At 40.6% G+C, this 21,568-nt stretch overlaps 1 protein-coding gene across 1 annotated transcript in view; it reads right to left on the bottom strand.

The window, feature by feature from the left end:
- The window catches only part of adamts17 (ADAM metallopeptidase with thrombospondin type 1 motif, 17), a 505,079-nt gene that overhangs the window by 267,820 nt on the left and 215,691 nt on the right, over positions 1–21,568 (bottom strand). The window lies entirely within an intron of this gene.

Here is a 21,568-nt window from a genome sequence, read left to right as displayed (position 1 = left end):
TAACAATGGCTTCAAATTTCTCAATGAAAGGTACTAACTCTACGATACAAGCAAAATAATAAAAAGGCAGTTTCAGTTTTTCCTGAACCAGACAAAAGTCAATTCTGAACAGAAAAAAAAAACTGTACTTGAACAACAAATACAGAAAGTTTAATTATTTCCAGCACACACTATTATTTAAAAATGCTGCTCTAAGTTATGAAGATTAACTCATTCTAAGATCCTACATGTGAAAATTCATTTTCTGAACTTCAAAAGCTGTATGAAATTGTTGGAAGATTAATTGTTAGAAAGGCCATGTCCTATAATAATAGAAACTTCTAAGCATTAACATTTAGAAACATTGAAGATTTATTTCCAGTGTTTGAAAATGACATAGTGAAATTGAGAGCTAAATTACTATTCTGGTATTTACTTTGCCCTCAATTCATTCGGCTTTATTGGTTTACTCTCCAATTGCAATAGGGATGTCAAAAGATCCTTGGTACATGTGTGCAGTAAAAGGGGAGCCAGTAAAAAGAAGATCTTTCTGTGGAGACAGAGAGCGTGGCCAAAGTACTCAAGTAGCACTTTGTATCTGTCTTCAACAAAGAGGATATGTAAACATCACAGGTAAACGAGGAGATGGTTCCGATAGTAAATAGGATAAAGACAGGTAAAGGAAAGGTGCTAGAATTGTCAGAAGGCTCAAAGTGGAAAGGTCAATAAATCCACATTAGGAGCAATGATGGTCCAGTGGTAATTCATGGTAATCTAGAGCTCCAGACTAAAGTTCTAGGGACATGTACTTAGATCATGCCATGGCAAATGGTGAAAGTTGAATTCAATTTTTTTTAAATATGGAATTTAAACCTCACTTAATAGCAACCAAGTAATAATTGTCATAACACCCATCTGGTTCACTAATAAAATTTCAGAGGAAATTTGCCATCCTTACCCATTCTGGACTTCATGTTACTCCAGACCCATAGTAATGTGGTTGAGTCTTAATTTGCCTAGGCAGCTAACCAGTTTAAGGGCAATTAGGAATGGACAATAAATGCAGGCCTTACTGGGCCTTCTTGTGGTTCAGTGGTACTGTCCCTAGCCCTGGCCTAGGTTCAAGTCCCACCTGCTCCAGGGTGTGTACAACATCTCTGAACAGATTGATTAGAAAAATAGGTTAATTTTTTTTTAGGAAATGCAGAACTCACATCCCATGCAGGAACAAGAAGAAACGTTACATTGCTGAGGGGAGGAACGTTAAAAGTTGTCGGGGATCTGCTAACAGTCCTCTTGTTCGGAAGTTACACAACACCAGGTTACCGTCCAACAGTTTATTTGAAATCACAAGCTTTTTGAGTGCTGCTCCTTCATCAGATGAAGTCCTCTTGATTGTTAGGTGGCGCTCAAAGATGGCAATTGTTACAACTTATTCAAAAAAGGGGAAAGGGGTACTCCGGGTAATAACAAGCCAGTCAACTTAATGTTGGGAGTAAGAACCACTGGTGATAACACTGCAAAATCAGTTGTTACTTGTGTGATCATACTGTGGCTTTGAGAGAGATGTTTTGTCCTGGCTACTGCAGAGAGATTGGAGACAGGTAATGAGCAGTCTGTGAGAAGACAAACAACTTGTGAGATCATGTGTTTTTTTAAAATTGGAACAAGAGCAGCAGCCTGAATGGGTGTGGTCAAACTCTCATAGATCCAGGATTTTTAGTTAGCTTTCAGCAGTTGTTGCTGTAGTCTCAGCAGGGTAGGAAGGCAATGAATCTCTCTTGGCTGCTACACTCTCCCACTGAGTTTTCTTTCAAAATTGCCTTTTGATGTTCTTTCCCCCAGGATTAGAGAACTCCATGTGAGACAATCTATTTTCTGAACTGGCCTTTTTGTCAAGGGTGTGTTTATGAGATGTTATGATATTGAGTTACTGTATCTATCATTCTGTTAAGCTTTCAAAGAGAGTTACATTTCCAAATTCCTCTTTCTTTTGTTGAGTTTTAAGTATAGTGTTGGAACAAATTGTGCTTTGCTTAACACAGTGTAGTTTAACCAATCAAATTGCATCTGAAACACAGCACCTCACATTTACTTTTAAAATAAGAAAATGTTAGTGTGTAGGCTACTATCTTAATATATTTTGAGGGGGTCTGCTCTGATCCATAACACTTGTAAACAAAAATAGGTTAATTATGAAAGTCAGGACAACCTAGTAACACAAATTATGTTTGACAAACTTGATTGAGGTTCTCTGATGAAATAGCAGAAGAAGTTGTTGAGGATTGGATAACTGATGTTGCATGATGTCTCAAACGCCTCCTGATAAAATACCATATTATACTCTTGTAATCAAAACTGAAGTACTTGGGATTAAAAGACAGTGGCAGTGAGGGTGTGGAATGAGCAAAAGGATAGTGAACAATTCGTAAGTAAACTGTGGTGCTTCCCCAGGGTAGGTACTATTGACCGTTGCAGTTTTTGTATATATCAATGAAGAATAGGAAATTGTCAGACCTAAAAATGAGTCGTCAACCTAGTAAAGCCACATCACAGGACTATTTACATGCTAAACAGTACACACACCAATTAGTAGAAAGGACTAAGCAATTCCCCAAGTAAAGTATCTGATTTGAGCTCTATCGAGTCATGAATGACTTGCTATATCCAGTCATGAATGGTAGTAGACAATGAATCATCTCAGTGGATGGGGGTGTTCACAAATATCCCCATCCTCAATGATGGAGGAACCCAGCACATTAGTGCAGAAAATAAGCTGAAGCATTTGCAACAATCTTCACTCAGATATGTCAACTGAATGGTCCATCTCAGCCTCGTCTCGAGGTCTACCAGCATCACAGATGCTAGTCTATAGCCAACTTGATTCACAAAACATGATATATAGGAATAGCTGGGCACACTGGAGGCTGCAAAGGATAAGGCCTAACAACATTCTAACAAATAGTTCTGAAGACATTACAAGGTTTGAGCTGGATGAACACAGCCGGCCAAGGAGCGTAGCCTTCCTGCTCCTCTGATGCAGCTTGGCCTGCTATGTTCATCCAGCTCTACACCTTGTTATCTCAGAATCCCCGGCATCTGAAGTTCCTACTAGTTCTGAAGCCATGTTCTTCAGAACTTGCCATGCCATTAACAAGCTGTTCCAGTTCAAATACAACACTGGCATCTATGTGTCAATATGGAAAATTGCCCAGTTATGACTTGTATACAAAAAGTAGAACAAATACAACCCAACAAATTGCCAGCCCATCTGTTATGGGGTAAAGGTTCATGTCTATTACAAAGGATGTAATAGCAGAACATTTAGAAATACGTAATATTCTCTGAGGGTAGTGAATTTGTGGAATTCTTCACCACATCGGGATGCAGAGACTGGATTGTTAAGTACAGTCGAAGGTGAGAGGGACAGATTGTTAATCACTATGGGAATAAAGGGTTATGGGGGGAAGAATGCAGGGAAGTCAAATTGAAGATTATCAGATCAGCTGTGATCTCTTCAAATGGTGGAGCAGACTCAGTGGACTGAAAGGCCTACTTCTGTTCCTGCCATCTTACAGTCTTATCAATCTACTCTCAATAATCAGCAAACTGATATTCAGTATATTCAACAGCATTATCTAGCAGCACTTGCTTAGTGATACATCACTGATAGTCTGGGTTCCACCGACACTCAGATCCTAACCTCATTACAGCCTTGGTTCAGACATGGACAAAAGAGCTCAATTCCAGAGGCAAAGTGAGATTGCCTGCACGTGACATCAAGGCTACATTTGATCAAATGTGGCATCGGGAACTCTGGAAAAATTGGAGCGAATGGAATATGGGAGAAAGCTCTTCTGCTGGTTGGAGTCATACCTGGCAGAAAGGAAAATGGTTGTAAGTGTAGAGGTCAGTCATCTCTGCTCCAGTACATCTCTGCAGGAATTCCTCAGGGCGGTATCCTAGGCCTAACTATCATCAGCTGTTACATGAATGAACTTCCTTCTATCATAAGGTCAGAAGTGGAGAAATTCACCAATGATCATACAATGTTCAGCGCCATTCACAACTCCTCAGATACTGTAACAGTCCATATCCAAATACAGCAAGAAGACAATATTGAGATTTGAGCTGATGGCGGAAAGCAAAGGTTGCACCACATAAATGCCAGGGAATGACCATCTCAGGCAAGAGTATCTAACCATCGCCCCTTGATATTCAACAACATTGCCATCACTGAATTCCATGGTCAACGTACTGGGGATTACCACTGATTAGAAGATGAACTGGATTGCCATATAATTACTGTGACTACAAGAGCAGGTTTGATCCTAGGAATTCTGTGACAAATAATTTTCTTTGCACCTCTCCAAAGCCTGTCCACTAACTACAAAGCACAAGTCAGGAGTGGAATACTACCCACTTGCCTGAATGCGCATAGATCTTACAACGTTGAAGTAGTTCAGCATCATCCAGGACAAAGCACTAATCATTACCTGCTCATGGATGGGGACAGCACCAGTTGAGCCAGCATTTATCATCTATCGAGTTTTGAGAAGATTTGTAGCTCAGGTTGAGGTTCTGGATGTGAGTTTGCTCGCTGAGCTGGAAGGTTCGTTTTCAGACGTTTCGTCACCAAGAATTCCTGAACACCATCAAAGACACCAAGATGGAAGAGGATGAAATAATGGTCTCCTTTGACGTAATAGCCCTGTTCACATCCATCAACATCAACCTGGCCAAAGAAACACTGATGACACTATTAGAAGAACAGAAGACACATACACCAGACACCACCAACCTCATCAGCAAGGACAACATCATCAAGCTAGTGGACCTATGCCTCACCACCCACTTCACTTTCAATAACAAAACCTACAGACAAACCAATGGTACACCCATGGGATCTCCGATATCAGGGTTCTTAGCAGAGGCAGTAATGCAGAGACTCGAACAAACAGCTCTGCCAATCAGCCAACCCAAACTTTGGGTCCGCTATGTGGATGACACCCTTGTCATCACTAAACAAAACAAATTAGAGGAAACCTTCAAGACCATCAATAATACCCTTTACTGGCATAACATTCACAAAAGAGGAGGAAAACAACAACAAACTGCCATTCCTAGATGTCACAGTAGAGCGAACAGCCAATGGGGAACTTCAAACCAGCGTCTACAGGAAAACAACACATACGGACCAAATACTGAACTACAGGAGCAACCATCCCAACACCCACAAACGAAGCTGCATTAGAACATTATTCCAACGAACCACCACACACTGCAGCACAGAGGAACTACGAAGAGCAGAAGAAAATCACCAAAAAAGCGTATTCAAAAAGAATGGGTACCCTATGAACACAGTCCGCCGATTCCTCAGCAATAAACCCAAACAAACAGACAAAACGGGCTCAGAAACCATAACCACTCTCCCCTACATCAAAGACATTTCCGAAATGACTGCCAAACTACTCGGACCGCTTGGCATCAGGGTAGTCCACAAACCCACCAACACACTAAAATAGCAGCTAATGAACTTAAAAGACCCTATACAGACAACAAATAAAACGAACGTCATCTGCAACATACCTTGCAAGAACTGTGACAAACACTACATTGGACAAACTGGCAGAAAGCTAGCCACCAGGATACATGAACATCAACTAGCCACAAAACGACATGACCCACTATCACTCGTATCCTTACACACAGATAAGGAAGGACACCACTTTGATTGGGACAACACATCCATCCTAGGACAAGCCAAAGAGAGACATGCACGAGAATTCCTAGAAGCATGGCATTCCAACCGGACCTCCATCAATAAACACACTGATTTGTTGCCAATCTACCATCCCCTGAAAAAGAACAGGAAATGACATCACCAACGCAGGAAATGGCATCACCAACCCAAGGAAACCTAACCAGATAAATAGAAAGCGGGACATAACACCAGTGCTTCGTCAGAGGCTCACTGATGATGTTACCTAGAATGGTGATGAAACGTCTGAAAACGAACCTTCCAGCTCAGCGAGCAAACTCACATCCAGATTTATCATCCATCTCTCACTCCCTTAGGGTGGTAACGGTGATGAGTAGCCTTCTTGAACAACTACAATCTATGCGTATTGGAATGTCCACAGTGCTATTAGGAAGGGAATTCCAGGATTTTGACTCAGTGACAGTGACGGAACACCAGGATGATGAGAGGAGAACTTGCTTGATCGTGACCCCATGCCACCATTGTCTTCTCCTTCTAGGTGGTAAAGATCATAGGTTTGAAAGGAAAGGAGAAATTGCCAGAAAAATTCAGCAGGTCTGACAGCATCTGTAGAGAGAAAGCAAAGTTTCAGCTCTGTTGAAGGGTCAATGGATTTGAAACTTTAACTCTGCTTCCTCTCCACAGATGCTGCCAGGCCTGCTGAGTTTTTCTAGCAATTCCTGTTTTTGTTTTTGATTTCAACATTAGCAGTTCTTTAGTTTTTCTATTTACGGATCTAAAAGATGCCATTGAAGGAGCTTTGGCACATCTCTGCAGTGAATCATGCTGCTGGTACATATTGCTGCATCAATGGTGAATGGGGCTCAGGTCAATCAAGCTGCTTGCCACTTGATGATAAAACAAAGAACTGCAGTGCTGGAACCTGAAACAAAAACAGAAACTGCTGGAGACACTCAGCAGTACTGGCAGCATTTGTGAAGAGGAAGCAGAATTAACGTCTCATGTCCAACGATCCTTCTTCAGAACATGAAGGACTTCTGAGTGAAACCTCTGAAGAAGAGAACCTTTCTGAAGAAATGTCAAATCTGTCTTCATGTCAAAGCCTCTGACTCACTCTTCCAAACACAGTGTTTATAATGCTGGTCCAAGCAGAGTTGGTTAAAATCTTGTCTGAATGTCCTTGTTTGACATATGGGTATAAATGCATAGTTTAAATGTTAATTACCAGTTATCTGTCCAATCCATAATCAGTTCATGCTGGACACAGGCATGGGTTGTTTTAGTATTAGGCAATATACATATTGCACTAAGCACACTACAATCAGCAGTAACATCCCCACTTGTGAGCTCATGATGAGATAAATTCTTTGATGAAGCAACTGCAGATGGATCAATTTAGGACACTACCCTGAGGAACTTACTGTGATGTCCTGGGACTAAGATGATTCACCTGTAACAACACCAATCGATCTTTGTGCTTGGTTATGATTCTAACCACTGGACAAACTCTCTGAACCAACTGATTCTCATCATCCTGAACTTTGTCAAAGTTGCTCAATGAATAGCATCATACTAGGAAGCTCAGAAGAGCAAAGGAATATTGGGGTGTTTTTCCACAAATCCATGAAGGTGCCATAGCAGGTTAACAGGATAGTTAAGAAGGTAAACGGAACACACGAGCAGTGAGGTTATATTGGAGCTGTACAGGACTTTGACTATGCCACAGCTGGAGTAGCGTGTGCAGTTCTGGTCTCATAAAGGATGCGACTGAGTTGAATTTTTTCTATTACATTTACCCAAACTGTGCTGAGGTTTATTTGCCTCTCCCAAGAGATGACATTGTTTTTGGGTGAGGGGATATTTCAATACCTGAGAGAAATACTAAATGAACGAGAAAATATTTTCTGTCCCTTGCTTCTCATATCATTATCTCTGTTTGGAGTGGTTTTATTTTTTCAAGTGTCTCACGTGGAAGTAAAACAGACTGGGACTCATTCTTAACTGGGCCCATAAACTGGTTGCTTTCATTACATCTGCTTTCAAATTATTTTATTCAGCTACAGTCCAGTAATTCAGCAACTCTGGGAAGCAATCTGGAACCTTCAGCTGACAAAATGCCAATGTCTAGATTCATCCTGCCAGGTCAGCCATTGTGCCCTGGGAGACTGTTGATGCTCAGGGTGGTTTCAGTGGGAGGTCTCTGCTTCAATAATTGGCCCACAGTGCAAAGCAGAAACTGGAAATGAAAACATTATGTGAGTAGTGTAGTCAGTCACTCATGTGCTAGACTGGGCTCAGCTGTGTAACAGAGGTGAGCTCAACTGAGAATTGGGGCCTGATCATATTTCCCCATTGCCAGAAATGAAAATGCAGATAACAGGTTCTGGGCATTGCCAAAAAAAGAGAAGGGAGGCATTCCCTGAAACAGATTCTACACTCAGATGCTTTTCCATCCTCCAGCCAATAGCAGATTGACCTTTCTCCCCAACACCTGTCTCACGTTCGTAGTTAAAGTACAGATTTTGTTAACAGAATCACCCCGAAATTCTGCTAAAACATCCCTCAGTCTCCAAGTGAGAAATAGGCAGAATTCAACAGAGAAAAAACAAATACTTCGGAGCCAAAAAAAATGACTCACAAATACTGAATAAAATTCCATTTTGAGAAACAGCACAAAAGTACGAAACATAAACAACAGATTGTCATGAAGGAGGGGACATGGTTCAGAGAGACCGGGGCATATGCCAAAATCTGGGAGCAGCCTATTGCTAAAGTGAGGCAGAAATTAGGCAGGTGGGTACACTGCTCCATCTTTCTTTGGGAATAAAAATCTGATCATCTTTTGTGTAAGGTTCTCTCAAGTGTTGTTGTCTATGATGCAGGTCTGGCCCATTCACTGACCCTGTGAAATTGCGTTCACCCAGGCCATCTTCCACTTCATCTGATGGTCAAAAATGGACCGTATCCACAGGAACTCCATGTACAAAGCTCTGGATGGGAAGGAGGGTTGGGGTTAGATATAGGAGGGCATACCGAATGTTGCCCTAATCCTGATGGCCACCTTCATGTGTGGCTGCATTAAGTTGTGCGTAGACCCTCACCACATACTGAGATTTCCCCTTTGTTGCGAAGGATGGGTTTGGTCTCATTGCTACAGAATGCTGCACTTTGTAAAGCCATTGTATAGCACATGTCCCTTGTGGAAAAATCTGAAAAGAAAACACCTTTGACCATAGAAGATATTGACAAGTTGGCCAAATGTCACATATGCAGAGAAATGAGGAGGTAGTGAATTTTGGTAGAAGAAACAATACAGAGCAATACAGTCTCAAATGTATACCTTTCAAAGGAATATAAGAGTAGAGAGACCTCAGGGTTCAAATACATAATTCTCTGAAGGTGGCCAGGCAAGTTGAAACAGTTGTTAAGAAGGCTTATCAGATTCTTGGGTTTATAAATAGAGACATGAATTACTTAAAAACAAGGAATTTATGCTCCATCTCTACAAATCAATGGTTAGACCACAATTTGGAATAATAAGTTCATATCTGGGCACTTTATTTAAAGGATCTTAAAGCCACAATGAGAGTGCAAAGGGATCTATTAGAATGATACCAGGGATGAGGGATTTTCAGTACAAAGGAAAATTAGAGAAATTCGGGCTTATTCTCCATGGAGCAGAGAAGATTAACAAGTGGCCTTTTCAGAATTATGAACAATTTTAACAGGGTAAGGAAGGATTTACATTGGTAACTAAGGGTCACAATTTCAAGACTATCAACAAGACAGCTAGGACTGAGATGAGGAGAAACTTTTTAACTCAGAGAGTTGTTAGGATTTGGAATGCACTGCCTAGGAGAGTGACGGAGGCAGATTTTATAGAAGGTGTCAAAAGAGAGCCAGATATATATATGGAAGTGATGAATTTAGAAAGATAGGGTTGGAAAATGAGACTAAGTGGGTTGCTCTTTCAGGTGTCTGTACAGACATGATGCATTAAACTTGAATGTAGAAGGGTTGACCAGTAAGTTTGCAGATGATACAAAATTTTGTGGGTTGAAAATATGACTGCCTTCTACTATAGGAAGATATAGATAAGCTGGTTAGATGAGACAAATCAGTGACAAATGGAATTCAATCCAAATAAATGTGAAGTGATGAACTTGAGCAGGATAAACAAGGCAATGATGAATGGTAGGACCCTGGGAAGCACCAAGAATCAGAGGGACCTTTGTGTGCGCGTAACTGGTCCCTTAAGGTTTTGGGGCCGGTGGATAATGTGGTTAAGAGGGTATATGGTGTACTTACCTTTATTAGACATAGAATTTAAGAGCAGGGAGGTTACATTGAAACAGTATAAAACATTAGTTAGGCCACAGTTAGAGCATTGTGTGCAGTTTTCTGGAATCCACATTAGAGAAGGGGTGTGATTAACCTGTGGAGTGTGTAGAGGAGATTGACCAGGATGTTGCCCAGGGTTGGAGAGTTTCAATTATGACCAGAGGTTGGACAGTTTGGAATTGTTTTCTTTCAAGGTGAGGAGATTAAGAGGGGACATGATTAAGGGGTATAAAATTATGTGGGACATAGATAGGGCAGACAGGAAGAAACTTTTCAACTTGATGGAGGGATCGATGACCAGGTGGCAGAAGATTTAGTGGAAATATGAAGAGAAATTTTTTCACCCAGAATGTGCTGGGAATCTGGAGCTCACTCCCTGCAAGGGTGGTAGAGGCAGACATCCACATCACATTTAAGTAGTATTTGGACTTGCACATGTGATGCCAAGACATACAAGGTCCAAGTGCTTGAAAATGGAATTAAAACTTTAGGTTTTTTTTTAATGACAAGCGTGTACACAATGTGTGAAGGGTATTTTTCTGTGTTGTAGATATCTATGACTCTAAGGATATTGATCAGTGTGGCACAGTTATAACAGAATAACACTTCACACAACTTTATCTGGCAAACAGTTATCGCAGGACATTTCCCTGATTAAGTCACAGAACTGAGTGATGCTAATAACTGTGCTATTATAACAAAAATGCAGAAAACTAACACCCAGGCAAGCGATTTCTTGCACCATCTCATGACTCAATCTATGAATATGTATTTCCCAGTTCCCAAGAACAGTCACTGGATGCAAAAGGTTAATTCTGTTCTCTCTCCAGGACGCTGTCAGACCTGCTGAGTTTCTCCAACACTTTCTGTTCCTATGATCATCTACTGTCAGTGTCCCTCCTCACCAGTGAAGCAACTGTGATAAACAGCATGTTTTGGTTTATGTAAAGTGTTAATATTTGCCACTTTCAGTTTGCTCAGGAGTTTCCAGTTGGTTATTCCAACAGCTTCTGCTCTTGGCACATGGTTTACAGACCAGCGATCAAATCCAAATTCATATTTAAAGCAGTGTACAAATGCAAGCTCTCATTTGGAGCTGAACATTTGCTGACAGTAAGGCCAGCAGGAAATTTCCTTCAGTGTTAGTCACACTGAGTGAGGCATGACATGCTGCAGATTAAGACTAAAGTTCTGTCCAGGGTCAAAACTATCAAGGACTTGTTGTAACTGCCAACAAATTAGAACCACATAAAATTACTTCATCTACTTATGGTTCACCTCTCTCCAACCATCCCCCTCCATCTCTGTTCTCATTGTCTCTGTGGAAGTACTTTTTACATTGTACAATTGTTTAACACTCTCTCATTTTTATTTCTATTGAGGGCCAATTTACAAGCAATTTATATCCTCAGTTTTATAAATAAAGAACACATTGTTTCAAGTCATGCTTTTGAAGATCTGTGCTAACCATTCTATTATTGCTTCGTAGTATGATCTCCAGTAAGTGGTACTTTTCCCTTGTTCAAGACACAACATTGTTATTGCTTAAAGGCATCAGAGTCTAGCCTCTGTGTTCAGTGATAGGAGGCTAACATCATGGAGTGAGGAGCCAATCAATGTCAGCATGGCACATGTATTTCACCATTTTCTTAAAACTTATCTGCATCATGCCTTCCAAAACTAAGATAATAGTTCTCAATATTACTTCTACTTCAACGGGTTTCACTTTGAAGAGCACCTGTACTTAAGTATTCCAGAGGTTAGGGCAATGTCCCTGCTCTGAGACCAAAGGCCTGACTACATTTTATTCATATTGCCCCAAAAACTCAAGATGTCTCCTTGTTTCTCATGCTGTTTCAGTCCTTCGAGCTGGGTTAAATGCTCCTTATAGTGCAAGATCATGCTCAAGCTAACAGCTGACACAAGATCATTTCAGTTTTAGTCTATCCATATAAGAGTCCATCACAGACATAATGGCACAATAGCTTCCTACATAACATAAACATTTGATTCTATAATGAGCAACACCTAGAAATACAAGAATCAGCTGTCATCCTCGACACTGGCAGAGACTGCAAGGCTGACTCACTTGCCCACTGATTTTACTTCGAAATTTGAACCTCCCAACTGTAAGTACAATTACAGGGTAATGATAGTATCGCAGCATTCCCATAAGGTCCTTAGTCTCAAGTTTTTAAAGAGCTGCAAGTTTTCACATAAAGGGTTGGGGTTTTTGGTCTCAAAGCAATTTCCGTATTTATTTTACCAACATTGGCACAATGCGAGTTGTTTGTCATGGCAACATCATAAGGCTTACATTCAGGCAACATTGTCTGTAACTGTTTTCTTTAATTGCAAAAAACTGTTCGAACAGCAACCAGTGAGTAAAATGGGCCCAATTTTAACTCTCTGTAGGTGGGTGGGGTTGATTGAGTTAAAATCTTACCAATACATTCTTTCTGCTTTAGCTCCACCTGGTGGTATCAGATACTGCTACTGCCTCAATGAACAGATGGTTTTAACAGAGTTATGAAGGGCAATACTGCAAAACATCTCATTATTATTTAAATTCTATCCTTCTGAATGGAGCAACTGCCTGTGCAAGCCTCAAGGGAAAGACAATCCCTGATTAAATGCATGTCATACTAAGTTCCACTTCAAGCAGCAGCTACTATGCCTCAAAGTATTCATATTCTTCATTACCATCTCATCCTTCAACTGGATAGAGTGTAGCACACAACATATTACCATTATCCTGCCAACTTGCTTCTGTTCGTACAACACTTGCAATATTTCATACGTTAGAAATGCTGAATCCTAATGTTAGGTGGCAGCCATGAATCAGCGAGTAGCACTGTTAACTCTACATCAGAATGACATCAAAGAATCTGTACCTAATCCAATGCTGGACTAGAGACGATTTGTTGCAGATGCACAATTTGGATAAGACTTTAAACGAAGGATGTGCCTGTCATCTTAAGTGAATGCAAAAGATACCATGACATGCTTTGAAAGAAAAACAGAGGAGTTCTCCCTGGTATCCTGGAAAATATTTATCCCTCAGCCACCATCAGTAAAGCAAATAATGGAGTTTTCATAGCGGAGACTATGAAGGAGTTCTGAGCGTGCAATTTAAGAAAGCCCACAGCCATTCTGATAATGAAAGTACTTGAATGGAAATGTATAAACAGAGAAAATTTACATCTCGATCTGTTGTGTCTGTGTCAACTGAAGTACAGCTTTTTAGCATAATCCTAGATCTTGACAGGTAGCCTTGTCTGTTACAAAGCTTCATGTGCCATTTTGTATTAGCAAAGTGATGAAGATTTCAGTGTTTACCACCCTTTGGGGCAGACAATCCAGATCTTCACTACTCTCTGGCATTCAATTACCCTCTATCCTTCAATTTTAAATTTACATTCTCTGGTTATCGGCTTTTTCTGCTGACAGACAAAAAGGTCTTTCTCAGTCACTGAATTGAACTAAATTACATTGAATGATTTTTTTGTCACTTATATTTCACAATTAAATACAATGACAAATGTAATGTGTCACCCTGCTCCAGCGCCATTTTGATCTACCAAAGATTTTAAAGACATAAGTACAGTATGACCAAAACCAGAGTCTTTCTCCCTTCTAGTGCTCTGCTCAACATCAAGATGTTGGGGGTTTCTACACACTGGGCTCTGGGCCCACCAATGCCTCTGCAACATAGTCCCACTCCACGGTCACCATTGCCACTGCTGATCCTCCACCAGGGTTATCACACTGGGCCTACAACACCACCAACCATGCAACTGCTGCTCACGTCGATCTGTCAAAAGAACCAATTCGGGCATATAAAATTGCCACAGCTAATGTCCAATGTCCTGATTCCAGGGCTGACTGCATAGAGACAGACAGCTATCTTGAAAGCCAGTGCTGCTGCTATTGCCTGAAGTCACCACACTGGCACCACCTCTCACTACTGGGCCCACACTTGAGGGCCTTGTTCTCCCCGAGGAGCTGACTCTTCGCAACTACTGCTGCACATGCTCGGGAGGCCAGGCTCACTCTCGTCCTACTGAAGACACCAAAAAGGCTTTTAAAGAAGAAAGAAAGAAAGAAAAAAGGTAGACAGAAAAAGAAAGAGAGCAAAGAAAAAGAGCAAAAGTAAAAGAGAAAAAAAGCAGTCAGAAGCAGACAAGTCCTGGGCCAGGAGCTCAGATACAGCCTAGCTAGACCATCACCATCAGAACCTTCATGTAACATATACTCAAATGAATGGTGGAGTAGTATATCCAGCCAGAGCTCCTCTGCTCACCGGTTCCTTTTCCTTTCTCCCCTCCGTGCAGCGGTTTCTCTTGTCCCCCAACCCCCTAACTTTTAGGAAGACGAGTTGCAGGTCAGAGTACGGAACAGGGAACTCACCAAGCATGGGCCGAGTCCCAGTGCAGGGAGTGGAGCAGAGTGAGTGGGGGCGGAGCCTCGGAGGCGAGTGCCAGGCCCGAGCCCAGAGCAGGAAGCAGAGCAAGTGTGGGCCATGCTGGGAGCCAAGTTACAGCCAGATTCAGAGCAGGAGCAGAGTGAATATGGCCTGGCCAGGGGGACGAATCCCAGAGGCCTCGTGTTATGAAGCCCAGCAGCCACGCACTCAGTAGAAAAGGACTATAACTTGACCACTTTTAACACACTTTTTAATTGTCATTCCGGACTTTTAACTCTGTAATCCCATGCTAGTCTTTTTTTCCTACTATTTCAATTCTGTGACAACACAAAGTATTTGCATCGTAGGTACCTTGTACCTAAGATGGTGCTGAGAGACAACATCACAAACTTTTCATTGCACTCATTCGAGTGCTCGTGACGATAAAGACTATTCTATTCTAACTTCACTTTAACCAGTCACAGTCTCACACACCTTAATTAAATCTCCCCTCAGCTTCTTCCTGTTCCAGCATCAGCCTATCCAATCTTTTCACAAGTAAAGTTCTCCATTCCTGGCAATATCCCTGTAAATCTCTTCCATACCTTCTCTTGTCCATTAGACCATAAGACCGTAAGACATAGGAGTGGAAGTAAGGCCATTCGGCCCATCAATTTTACTCCACCATTTAAATCATGGCTGATGGGCATTTCAAAACCACTTCCCTGAACTCTCCCCATAGCCCTTGATTCCTTCTGTGATCAGGAATTTGTCGATCTCTGCCTTGAAGGCATCCAACGTCCCGGCCTCCACTGCACTCCATGGCAATGAGTTCCACAAGCCCACCACTCTCTGGCTGAAGAAATGTCATCTCATTTCAGTTTTAAATTTACCCCCTCTAATTTTAAGATTGTGCGCACGGATCCTAGTCTCCCCGCCTAACGGAAACAATTTCCCAGCATTCACCCCTTCTAAGCCATACATTATCTTGTAAGTTTCTATTAGATCTCCCCTCAACCTTCTAAACTCTAATGAGTACAATCCCAGGATCCTTAGCCGTTCATCATACGTTAAACCTATCATTCCAGGGATCATCCGTGTGAATCTCCGCTGGAAACGCTCCAGGGCTAGTATGTCCTTTCTGAGATGTGGGACCCAAAATTGCACCTTCCCTACAATGTGCTGACCAGAACTTCATACAGTACTCTACTTGTAGTCCACTGGTGTTCTATGCAGTCTAGCACAACTTTCCACTTTTTATATTTTATATATCTGCTGGGGAAGGAAAGTATACTGTATGCCTTCTTAATTACCTTATATGCCTGACTACTGCCTTCAAATATCAAGGCATATACAAGCCAAGGTCCCTCAGTTCCTCTGGACATCTTAGTGTCCTGTCATTTATAATGTATTTCCTCACTATTTTTACTCTCCACAAATTCATTGCCTCATTCAGATTCAACTCCCAGTCCCCCCCTTTCAATTGTGCAGTCCATTGACATGTTCCTGCAGTTTACAGCTTTCTTCTACAGTCCTAACAACAGCCCATTTTGAAAGCTTCTTGATAATGTCTCTTGTATCTAAATCCAAATCAAGGATACATTCCACAAGATACCTTGCAGAATCAACTGGAAGCAGTCTTCCAGTCACAAAACACCCTGATCTTGAAATAGATCATAGAATCCCTACAGTATAGAATTAGACCAGTCGGCCCATGAAGTCTGTACCAAACCTCCAAAAAGCATCCTCTACCCTATCCCTGTAACCCTTGCTTTTCCCACGGCTAATATACCTAGCCTACACGTCCCTGGACACTTTAGGCAATTTAGCATGGTCAAACCAGCTAACATCTTTGAACCTTGGGAGTAAACCAGAACACCTGGTGAAAACCGATGCAGAAATGAAGAGAATGTGCAAACTCCATACAGACAGTGTGCAAAGCTGGAATCAAACCCAGTCTCCTGGTGCTGTGAGGCAGCAGTGCTAACCATTGAGCCACCCAGAAACAAACATCTTTCGTTTCCCATTACTGAGCCAATTTTGAATCCAACTTGATTTACATTTTTCTGACCATGTTGACCACATCAAGTGCAATACAATTTCACCCCTCCTTGATACTTCTTCAAAGAATTTATTGCAAGTTAGTCAGACATTCTATACTTATCCCATCCATATTACATGTTCCTTTTTTTTAATGTTTACATCACTTTTTCTGCCTCCATACAGATTATCTGTTTGTTTTCTAGTTAGCCCTTCATTATTTTTGGTTATTAGTTATTCTGTACTCTTAAATATATTTGGGTTTTCCTTTATTAGGCTTGCTTACACTTTTTCATGCCCACACCTTGCTTTGCTAATTTCCTTTTTAATTTCGCTATCTGAAATATGAGGATCTCTGTAATTCTGATCTCTCAGCATCTGACAGACGTTTGGCTTCTTTCTCTCTTTCTATTCTGTAAACTCTTTCATATCTTGGTGAGAGCTGGAAGTTGCTCCAGCACAGGTCATCCCACCCTTTTACTCGATGAAAGCATGTTCATTCATGGCGTCTCTATCTTCTCTTGAAGTACCTCCCCCTGCTCTGACATAGCTTGGATACTGATTCATCTTCAAGTAACTTGCTTTTGCTTCAAACTGCATGTTACCTTCATGAAATAACGTCTCCCCAGTGTAAAATAAATGGTAAAATAAACACAGCCAATTGTGTCTTGGACCCTAGGAACTGCATCGAAAAACATGGAAGCTCCATCTCTAGCTGTTCTGTACAAAACCAAATTTTACGTACGCAAATGTATTTGAAAGCGAGCTTGCGTTTTCTATCATGGGAAGGGCAACTCAATGATATGGTCTGCTGATGCTCAGTAGGACCTAATACTATAGACTGAAGGGTTATGCATATTCACTGCTGCTAGAGTTCAGAAGTTGCTTTCCAGTTGTATGTGACAGCACAGAACATCTTTTTGGAACGTATCACCCAAGATGATCTGTTTGGCTATTCAAATAAATGATGGATGATCTGTATCTCGACTTCTTGGTTCCATATCCTACTAATACCCTTACCTAACAAAAATCCAACCATGATCTTGAAATTATTAACTGACGCTGTGCCTCAACAGATTGATTTTTGGGTGGAAGCAGACAGTTCTAGTTTTTCATGGTCCTTAATGTGAGCAAGTGCTTCCAAATACCACCCAAGCACCACAACGCACATTTAAAATCCATAGCGCCTTCTTCTGAACAGCTGAGGAAGAAGTTTTCCCTCCATGCACCCTAGTAATTCTTTTAATCATCATAACCACCTTAATGACAACATCTTTAATCCATTCAAAGAACACATGCCTAAACAATGCAAGGTGTATCTACAACAACACTTTTAACCATAGTATCATTATTTTACAGCACAGAATGAAGCCATTCGGTTATCACATCTATGCAAAGACTTTGAAAAGACTGTCCAAATTAGTCTCAAAGCCCAACAATTTCCTCATAACCCTGCAAATTTGTACTCTTCAAATACTTTCATGGTTACCTTTCCAATGTTGTATGGAATTGGTTTCCAATCCAAATCATAGATTTGTGTGGAATAATTTCCCATCCCCCCCACCCCCCCCCAGCTAGTTCTTCTGTCAATTCTTTAAAATTTATGACATCTAGTTCCTGAATCATGTCGTGGAGGAAATTACTCCTCTCTAGTTCCTCAAACAGAGTGTTAAAATTTTTATTTGATCTTCCTTTAATTTTCTCAACTCTTATAAGAATAATTTTAGTTTCAACAAACTCTCCATGTAACTGAGATGCTTAATTTCTGGGTTGATTCTTGTAAACATCCCTTATGTTTCCTCCATGACGTTTAACTGTGATTTGTAAAAGATGAACATGACTTCCTTGTTTATTCACAGATGGACTCTCTATTCCCGAGAAAAAAAACTTCCCCTTGGCAATCACAGGACTGCAGGTGAGTAATGGGAGACATATGAGAGAGGTTGAAGAGGCACTGAGTCAACTTTGCAACATGGTGTTAAGGCAGAGAGTCTAGGAACAAATCTTGGAACAAAATGGCACATAGAATAAAGAAACTATACTGGACAATGAAAAAAAGGTCAGGGACACAGCAAACCAGAGTTAGGATCCGACACAATATACTGAAACACGGTGACGGAAGGGATTTATTTAGATTTCCAAAAGTCCTTCATTCAGGTTCTACATTGTGGTCTCATGACTAAAGTCAGAACAATTGAAAGAAGGGTAATCATTGCTGAACAGATAACAAATTACAAAACAAAAAACAGAACACAGAGGGAAAGCTAGGAATTCAGACCGGTAAAAGGTGAGAAGTAGATTTTGCTGGGAGCACTGTATTCATAATTTACATAAATAACTTATACTCAAAAATTGGAAGTACAATTTCATAATTTACTAAAGATGCATAATTTTGCAATAATGGTAACACTGAAGGAAATTCTGACAAGATACCAAAGAAAATTAACAGATTTGCACACTACACCAGTGAATTTCAATATAGGAAAGCAAAAGCTAGTGCTTGGAATGCAAGGATGTGAATGCTGGCCAAGCAGCAAAGGGACCTGAGGCACAGATCACAAAATGTCTTAATACATGTTAATAAGCAAACAAAGCATCAGGGCTCATTAGAAGAGAAATTCCATTCAACTTATAGAGAATGTGGTTAGACCACATTTGATTGCTATGCATTGTTTTAATCTCCATATTATAAAGATGTTGTAGAGGCACTGGGGAAAGTACGAAACACGTTTATAATTCTGCTCACAAAACAGTGGGATTAAAATTATCAATAAGAATTGAACAATTATATACTAGGCACACAACTTTTGGGCAGATAGATAAATAGATATAGAAATCTTTATGGTCCAAAGAGAGTAGTACCATGTCCTGAAAGAAATCTAACCTTCTGTCCTGATCTGCAATGAGTAAGCTCATCTCGAACATGGTAACATTGTTGATACCCACATTCAGGTGTGCATTTGTACCCAAACATACTTATCCTTGCTAGGCAAAGAAAGTGCACAAATATCATGCAGCAAACATAAAAAAAACTACAAAATTGTGGAACTCATTTTTGAGACTTTAAGTAGCCAACCCTCACATCAACTCTTGTCATTTCTGTACCTGCCCTCACTGACCAGGTCAGTTAGAGACAATCGGCTGACACAAGTCCAAATATCTGAGGAAAAGGAGTGTGAGCTAGCTAGTGGTTTTGATTTAAACAGAACTAGAGAAATACTTTTAAAACTGCAAGCTCTAAAACAGGCCTGTTGTGCGGGACATGAAAAATGGAACATAAAGAGAAATTATTGGAAAATCTCAGCAGGTCAGACAGCATCTGTGGAGAGAAAGTAGAGTTAATGTTTCAGGTCCAGTGACTCTTCTTCAAAACTGATAGTAGCTAGGAAATGGTTGGGTTTTTATGCAAAGGACAGGGTGGGAGTGGAGGGGTTAAATAGTACATGATAGGTGGAGATAGAGCACAAAGAGAGAGAAGAATAGTTCGACAGACAAAGGAGTTGATATGAAAAATGATCCTGATGCTGGCACCACATGGATTCAACAGAAATTCAAAAGAATCCAAGGATTTCATCATTTGACTTTGAAAATTACTCTAAAATATTAATAAAATTGGATTTTGAAATGCCAAACAAATCCAGAGTTATTATGATAATTAGAAATAGTGGAGAGTCCATCCTACAAATAAAGCACAAACATCCTTTCAACTGAGAGCAGATTATCACAAATACGAAGTCACACGGCCCCAGGTTAAAGTCCAACAGGTTTATTTGAAATCACAAGTTTTTGCAGCACTGTTCCTTCATCAGTTGAAATCCCAGTCCAACACCAGCACCTCCATATCATATCACAAATGTGAGACAAATTTAATGGCCCTGTTACACTTCATCAACAATCACTATCCAAACAGATTCACTTGTGCACGTAAGATCACAATAGGACACTATCCATTGCCTATCTGTTATCATTTTCTACATGTTTGCTTGCATTTATTAAAAGTAACTTTCTTGAAATAAAATTGCGGAAAATCCTTAGCCGCTGCAGCCAGATGTAATCTTCTACAGAACATTGTAGAATAGACAGTGACAACAGCACTTGCATTGAAACTTTGCTTTGTTCTAAAATCTCTCTCTCCTGCTGTCTACTTTCATGAAAATATTGCATTGTGAAGTGCATCTCATTCTGAATTCTCCCACTGTCCTTTGCCAATGTGAAAGATTAATTCACGTCTGGCAACCAATCCCATACCTTCCCCAAGACAGCAGGGTGTGTCCCTGCATTTGAACTGAAAATACACACATTTTGGTATGGCAGTGTCAACATGTGCTCAGACACATGCATTCATACAGATCTGAACTCACTTGCACTCTCATTCATACGTACATACATGCATAATCTCACACGCAAACCATGGATATGAACTTCTTTGCACGTTCATCCAAAACACTCAGGTGCATACATGTGTAAAACTATTACAGTCCTTAAAATATATAAAAAAATAAAGTATTCCCTACATATTTAATGGCCTTTATCTCTGAACTCACTTGGGAAAACAAGACAAGGATAACTGGATGATTTGTGGTGCAAATTCTTGTCTTCTGTGATGGCAGGCAGATGAAACGGCCACTTCCTCTGCTGTTTTACATCGACTTATGGTGTTTTGAGTAGTTTCCATAACTAAGTCCCTTTTCACGTGGTCCTGGCATTGTTCTGATTTTTAACCCACCATCAGAAGAACGGGCTAGATGTACTAAAGGGGTCACTATGCTCTGATTGAACACAAGTACTGTCCTGGATATTTTTTTAGAAGATCATTCTCGGGATATGAAAAAGACTAACATTTATTGCTTGTTATTAGATGTCCTGAAAATAGTGATGATGAGGTGACTTATTCTGAACCACTGTAGTTCATAAGCACATTCCAGGATTTTGTTCCAAAAACAATGAAGGAAACATTAATCAGAGAGTCGCTGAGTCATAGCGTTGTACAGCATAGAAACAGACCCTTCGGCCCAACTCATCCATACCCTCCAGATACCCTAAATTAATTTAGTCCCTTTTGCCAGCATTTGCCCCATATC

This window comes from Stegostoma tigrinum, chromosome 33, assembly GCF_030684315.1.
Source record: "Stegostoma tigrinum isolate sSteTig4 chromosome 33, sSteTig4.hap1, whole genome shotgun sequence".
NCBI classification, from domain to species: Eukaryota; Metazoa; Chordata; class Chondrichthyes; order Orectolobiformes; family Stegostomatidae; genus Stegostoma; species Stegostoma tigrinum.
Note: the sequence above shows the minus strand (reverse complement) of the source record. Positions and strands in the feature narration are given on the sequence as shown.